This window comes from Colobus angolensis, unplaced genomic scaffold (assembly GCF_000951035.1).
Source record: "Colobus angolensis palliatus isolate OR3802 unplaced genomic scaffold, Cang.pa_1.0 Scaffold51, whole genome shotgun sequence".
In the NCBI taxonomy this organism is placed as follows: domain Eukaryota; kingdom Metazoa; phylum Chordata; class Mammalia; order Primates; family Cercopithecidae; genus Colobus; species Colobus angolensis.
In genome coordinates, this window is record NW_012118599.1 from 1,890,136 (window position 1) to 1,897,545 (window position 7,410).

Sequence of the window (7,410 nt, forward strand, 5' to 3'; positions counted from 1 at the left end):
TCTTTCCACTGCTTCATTACTCTGGGCTTTCCACCACATTCTTTGCTACTAGTGAAGCTTTCTTCATCCTTGTTGGAGTAAATAGAAGACTTTGTTTGTACTTTTCCTTCCAAGGATATAGATTTCAGAAGAAATATCTGCACTCCCACGTTCACTGCAGTATTATTAATAATTGCCAAGATATGGAAATAAACCTAAGTGCTGACAAACGAATAAAAAAGAAAATATTTCGTACACACACAGAGAAAGAGAGAATGAAATATTATTCAGTCACAAAAAAGAAGGAAATCCTGCCATTTGTAATGACATGGATGAACCTGGAGGACATTACACTAAATGAAATAAGCCAGACACAGAAAGACAAATAGTGTATGATGTTACCTATATGTGGAATCTTAAAAAGTTGATCCCATAGAAAGAGAGAATAAAATGGTAGTTACCAGGGTCTGGGAGAGGGAGGGCAGTGGAAAAAATGAGGAGATGTTGGTCAAAAGATACAAACTCTTAGTTACAAGATGAGTAAGATCTGGGGATCTAATATATAGCATAGTGACTATAATTAATAATATTGTACTATATACTTGAAATTTGCTATGAGGCTAAATCTTATGCTCTTACTACACATACACACACATAGACAAATGGTGCCTACGTGAGATGGTGCATGTGCTAATTAATTTAATTTTAATCATTTCACTATGTATATGGGCATCAAATTATCTTATTATAAATTTCCTGCCAATTATATCTCAGTAAACCTGGAAAAATAAATAATGATAAACATAAATTTCTTTATCATACTGTGTTTGGTTTTGCTTGATAAGATTTTGATAGAAAATTTTAGAGTGAGTTGAATTAAAATGTAATCAGATATGCAAGTTCATTCACAGACTTTTAAATGTGTCATTTAGTATAGATTCTCTGTAAGCAAAAAAAAGTATATAGTATCATTTTCCATTAGTTATTAAGACATTTTTGAAATGAATTTATTTTTGCATGTGCTTGCAACTTTATGACCTTCTTATTTAAGGGGCACTTATTTTTTGTCATGAGCCGAGAACTTATCACATTGCTGATTTATTTTACAGCCTACACTGACATATATTTACATCCTTTGATGAAGATAATGGTGAATTTGGCTTTATTAGGTAAGGAAACAAAACTGTGTGAATGTGAAGTAGTGATCCACAGAGTAGCTAGCTGTCTACTGGAGCTATATGTATATTTGTCACAGGATAATTAAAGTAAAAAACATGCAAATACCTTTATTCAAATAGGTTACAGTATTATTCTTTGTAAAATGCAATAAAAATCATCTATATGTGGAGAGACAACATACTATGCTGTGGTGTTTCTTAATAAAGATTGTGCAGAAATGAACTGATGGAATGGTAAGGACTGGATGGTTGTTTGATAAAAGCAAAAACAAACAAACAAACAAAAAACAGAATAATCAGTCTCCTCGACTTAAAAGGACTGTCACCCAACTTATGAAATCCACTAGATAGCCATAGAAATAAAATATGTTAGGTTTGTTTTGCTACAATTTTGGTGGAGAAATGAAGAGGTATGTAAGAAGTGAGGGGATCAAAGAACAAAGAAAAGAAATAAGAAACGTATATAATCCTAAGATGTGTGAATTTTCATTACGACAATTACATTTACTAAGTGACCTTTGACCAATTAACTAAATGATAAATATTCTCACTTGCTGAATAAGAAAAACTGTGTTGAATAAGAAAAACTGTTTGTAATAACCACTTTTATACTATGTTATGCCAATAGAATAAAATCAAGAAATTTTTTATAAAAGAAAAGTAGCCATATAGGTTCACTTCTGCTAACATTATTAAATTAAGAAAGAAATATTAAAGGTAACCAAGTAGTAGATTTATTCCTAATATAAATAGCTATATTGAGCTTCAAAGAATAGAAAGACAGACAAATATAACTAGATAGATATAGATAGAGATAGAGATAGATAGATAGATAGATAGATAGACAGATAGATAGGCAGACAGACAATACATATAGATATATAGCTACATCTTCTTTCTTAGAAAATACAATGTTTCATTGCCAACAGATATCCATACTGGCATGAAAACTGATGTTAGGTCATCAATAAGTTATTCCTGACTTTCAGATCACTCTGCAGCAACTGAAGAAAGCTTTGAAATGGATATCATAATTTTACTTTGGACATTTGTTATTCCTAACTTTATGCATACCCTTTCTGAATTTTAGAAATGCCTTGGTATGTGTGTGTGTGTGTGTGTTTATACAATCTCTCTCTCACACACATACATTTATGGAAACAAAGCAAGTGGGAAGAATATGTCTGTTAGCTTCAATTTTGCATGCATAAAAATGCATGAGAGAAAGGACTGAAAACAAGAGCAAAGAACACATAGGAGACAGGAAATGTCAGGCTTGATAGACTATACTGAGAGAAAAAACTTTTACTCTAAAAATAAGTCCTACCATTTTACTCATTGGTGTTAATTTGATTTTGTATTCAACACAAACATATTGTATCAATTAGCGATTAAATCAAGCTTGTTATTTTACCAAGCCAAGACTACTGTTGCACAGTGGATATCAGCATTTCAGGGTCTTAATTTGAGATTATCACCTATCCCAGTTTTTAAGGATTGTTTGAATATAACTACAGAAAACACTAGTTTATCCTCTATTGGTGTTCAAAAGTCTTCTGTCACTTAAAAGCTGTGGTCATTCATGGGTCTCTGGTGTCTATGTAAAAAACTGTTTGGTTGATTTTTTTCCCCAAAGAATGATTTATGAAGATCAACGCCATCTAAACATAAAGCAATACCACTTTCAAATATTTTGTTTGTTTGTTTCTCTTTACAATTTGTAGGGGGGAAAAAGACAGAGAGAGAGGTATAAATGGAGTTTGTCTGAATAGAGCTCCCCTGTCCCATTCCTTTGCTCCCTAACCATGTCTTCTTTCCCTTAAGCTTAAGAGCTGACCTCAATCTGAAATGGATGTCCTACTGGGGTAGCTTATCTTTGAATGACTGTTTATAACCTATGTCTTCCAAAAAACATTTAACTTTAATGTACCACATTCCATCTGTTTCCCTGTTCTTGAGGCTAATTGTGTAACATCTAATGCTGTTAACCTACTCCAGGATTGGCATGTGTAGTGTGTCAATATTCCCCTTTCTTGTGCCCATAGCACATATAGATAATCAATAACTATATTCTTTTCCACTTTGCCCATACATCTTTAGAATCCTTCTTGCTACTGCACTTCAGTCAGTCTACAGCAGTTAATCAAGGCTAAAACCTATTTGCTACCCTTAGGTTACTCATTCTCACTTAAAATATGTGCATTATAATTAAAGAGTTTAGGAGACACAATGATTGCCCTCAAATTTACTTTTATTATGACTACTTGTTATTAAATTAATAAATTACATATGCAAATGTGTTTAATAAGACTCATTCTTGTGATAGTCATTAACTTTTATATGTTTATTCAAAAATATACAATTAAAGTGTTATTCAAAGATTATTAAGTTTATTAATTAAAGGGATATCTATATATGTTTAGAATTGGCCACAAACACATGTACAAGTCATGCTATTTATTTAGTCTACAGAAAAACCTTGCTAAGAGTATGAATTGAAGGCATTATTCTTTCATTTGTGTCCCTAAAATGCATTGCCTTTAAATCAACTATAAAGCTTGCCACATGGTTTCATAGTTGTTTCATTTCCGGGTTCACTAACTAGCTCCTTGGAAACAGGAGTTTCTCATTTTCCTCAGCACCCTATGCAGAGTTTTTCACATAGTAGTGGTATGACAAATATTTAAAGAGTAAATAATTGACTAAGTGGATAAGACATGTTATTTTTCAACAAGTGTTCTTATATTACTCTGTTGTCATGAGATTAATTCTATTCTCAGTACATCTAAAACATTTTAATTGTCTTATTCCAATGAAATTTTGTACAAGGACTATTTTCAAAATTGTTATTTCCACTTAAAATTTTTCCCTTTTTTTGCTTGTTGAAATGTTAAATGAACTGACTTTAGTGTTATATGAATAAACTTGACACTAGTAATGACTTTAAATTTTGAAAGTATTCATAGATATCATCCTTAAAACCACGTAAATAATCAGATGAATTTAGGAGACTAAGATAAAAACTTTAATACCTACACAAGATTGTTAAGTTACAAACATCTTTGAAGTAGTTCAAACAAATTAAATCATCTTTGGACCTTCTGAGGGACATCTAGAATTTGAACGTTTTAAATAAATTTTTTTTTAAAGATAAATTACATTTGTTTTTCTTTTCTTAACCAAATACATTCCCCAAACAGGAAAAATCTGAAAAGGTAAAATCTTATAAAAGGGGAATTACTATGTATTCATGATCAATAATAACAATAATAATATATGTAAAACCACTCAGCTGATCCCTAAAGACGTGACCTCCTTGATATCATGAAAAAAAAAAAAAGATCTTTAATTGCAGAAAACGCTGACATGCTATTAAGTATATTTGAAACTATCCCTTAAGCCTTGTTGATTAGTAGCATAGTGCTAGTTTAATTCAAGTCAACCTCACTTTTACTGAATCATCAGCTTAATCTCACCACTTGGAATCTTGTTTTTCCTTTTGAAATTCACCTAACTCTAGTTCTTTCCAGTTCCTTCTGGAAACTGTTAAATCCTGATGGTTATGATTCATTAATCTCAAGCAATCTTTCTTTTGTACATGAAAATTTGCCCAAGCCAGAGATGCTGTCATTGAGAAAATAATTGACCTAATATTAAAACGGTAGTGTTTACAAGTCATTTCTGTGTATATATGTGTTGGGGTGGGATATTAATAATGCAGGAGAAGAAAACTATATAAAATATAGAAAATCTCTGGGGTAGGAGAAAACACTTCCATCTTCAAGGAAGAGACTGGAGATTTAAAGGCCAAGGCCATGTTGTATGTGCTTTGTTAAGGACATTTGCCTTTACCCTAAAAGTAATGAGATGTTATTGAAATATTGTAAGTAGAGGATTGATACCATCAGATTTTAACTTTCAAAGTATCATTTTGGCTTCCACCTTGGAAATAAACAGAAGGAAGAGAATTGTGGATGAAGAGGACCCATAGCCCATGTGACTGGTGATGATAGCTTTGAAAGAAATATGAATATATTGGAGATGAAATTTATAGAAACTGGTTGGGTTGCTTTTAAAGAATGAAGGAGAGGAAAATGAAAAAAAAAAGTTTACCAATTCTTCAGCTGGTAAAAATTACTACATGGTGGTGACATTCATTGCATGGAGAATACTGAATACTGGAAAATAATCAGCAGTGGAAGCAATTATATATTGGTCCCACTGAATCTGTGCTGCCTTTGAGATTCACAAGTGAAGAGAGATCAGGTAGGAAGCTAGAGGTCCATAATTCAGAGAAAGTCCTCAGATTAGTGATCAAATGTTCAAGTTACTGAGTATAGATCAGTGCCTCTGACATGGATAAGGATGAAAATACTGACAGATGAGGGAAGGGATTAATGCTTACCTGAGGAAGTCTATCTCAATAGACATTTAAAATGAGTTTGAAACATTAGTAGGGGTTAAACAAATAAAGACATGATGGTGTCAAACCTGATCGTGGGTACAGGAAAATACATGTGGGTTAGCATTACTAAATACAAAGTAAGGGAAAAGCAGTGGAAATAGATGAATAGGGAGACTAATGGGTTAAAGTAAAAGAGAACTTATTCTCAAAGGCAACTTCTGTAGAAATTTGGATGTCATCTTGCAGGAAAAGTGAAATGATTGAAGAATATTGGCTGAGAAGACATGTGATCAGATTTGTGTTTTACAGGGACAAACTGAAAAGAACCTAGAGGACGCATTTAAGAACAAACAAGACTGGCATCAGGAGAACCAGATAAGTGGCCATTGCTTTTATCCAGACTAGATGCTGGTGGAAGGAATAATTGGAAAAGAAAAAAAATGTGCTAAAAATATTTATGGAACATGATATTGTGTATGTCAGAATACGAAGACTGGAAAAGAGGAGACTATGGAATAACTTGTAGATTTCTAGTTTTTATGACTAATACTGCCATTTATGGCAATGTTCCATCACTATTTTAACAACACCAACTCATGCATATTTTCCTAGATCTATGATGGGATTTCATGCCATCTTCATTTGATTAACTCTTACTTATATTTCAAAACCCATTTCAGATGTAAACTGAATTGGATTTCCACAAGTAAGGCTTAAGCCCTTACCTTATACATCAGTGGCATATTTATGGAAGTTGGCACATTTAGGAAGGAGTTTCCATTTCTGATATGTTGATTTTGAGGAGATTGGAATACATAAGAGGATATGATTAGTCAACATTTTGATCCATGAGTGAGAAAACTTAGAACAAGGTTTGAGCTGGAGAGAAAGATTTATGAGTCATCAGCATGTAAGCAGTAATCAAAAGTAGGAGAGCTGATGAAATTGCATAATTAGCATAAACAAACTATCATGCCAAAGATTGTTTTCTAGGGAACTTGGGTTTTAAGATTTAGGCTGACAAAGAGATGACCAAAATAAAACCAAAACAAAACAAAGATCAGAATTGTTGAAGAGAACCAGGAAAAGCCAAAAAATTTCAAGAATGAGAAGTCTTTAGTATCAGATGCAGAAATAAACCATTAGATTTGGAAGCATGGTGCATGGAATACTTATATCTATTCCTGATAAATTTTAGATGTTTCCAAATCTCTTCATGATTATGTTATTATATCAAATCAATACTAGTGTGCTACAGTATATTAAATCAATACTAGTGTGCTACAGTGGTGTAAACCTAATATTCCCTATTCCTGCTACTGATTACATCTAAAATGTCTGTAAAACATGTTTTTTAAAACTAAACTACATGGATATTCTGAAAAGTAAATAAAAAACAGGCAGATACACAAAAAAATAAAATATTTAGGAATAGAGCTAACTATGAAGGTGAAAGATCTCTACAAGAACTATAAGCCATTGCTCAAACAAATCAGAAATGACATAAACAAATGAAAAATATTCCCATGCACATAGATAGGAAGAGTCAATGTTGTTCAAATGGCTATACTGCCCAAAGCAATTTATAGATTCAATGCTATTCCTATTAAACTATCAATGATATTCTTCTCAGAACTAGAGAAAACTATTTTAAAATTCAAATGGAACCAAAAATGAGCTTCAATACCCAAGGCAATCCTAAGCAAAATGAACAAAGCTGGTGGCATCACACCACCCTACTTCAATCTATACTACAGGGCTACAGTAACCAAAACAGCATGTACTGGTACATAAACAGACACATAGATTAATGGAACAGAATAGAGAACCCAGAAATAAGACCACACA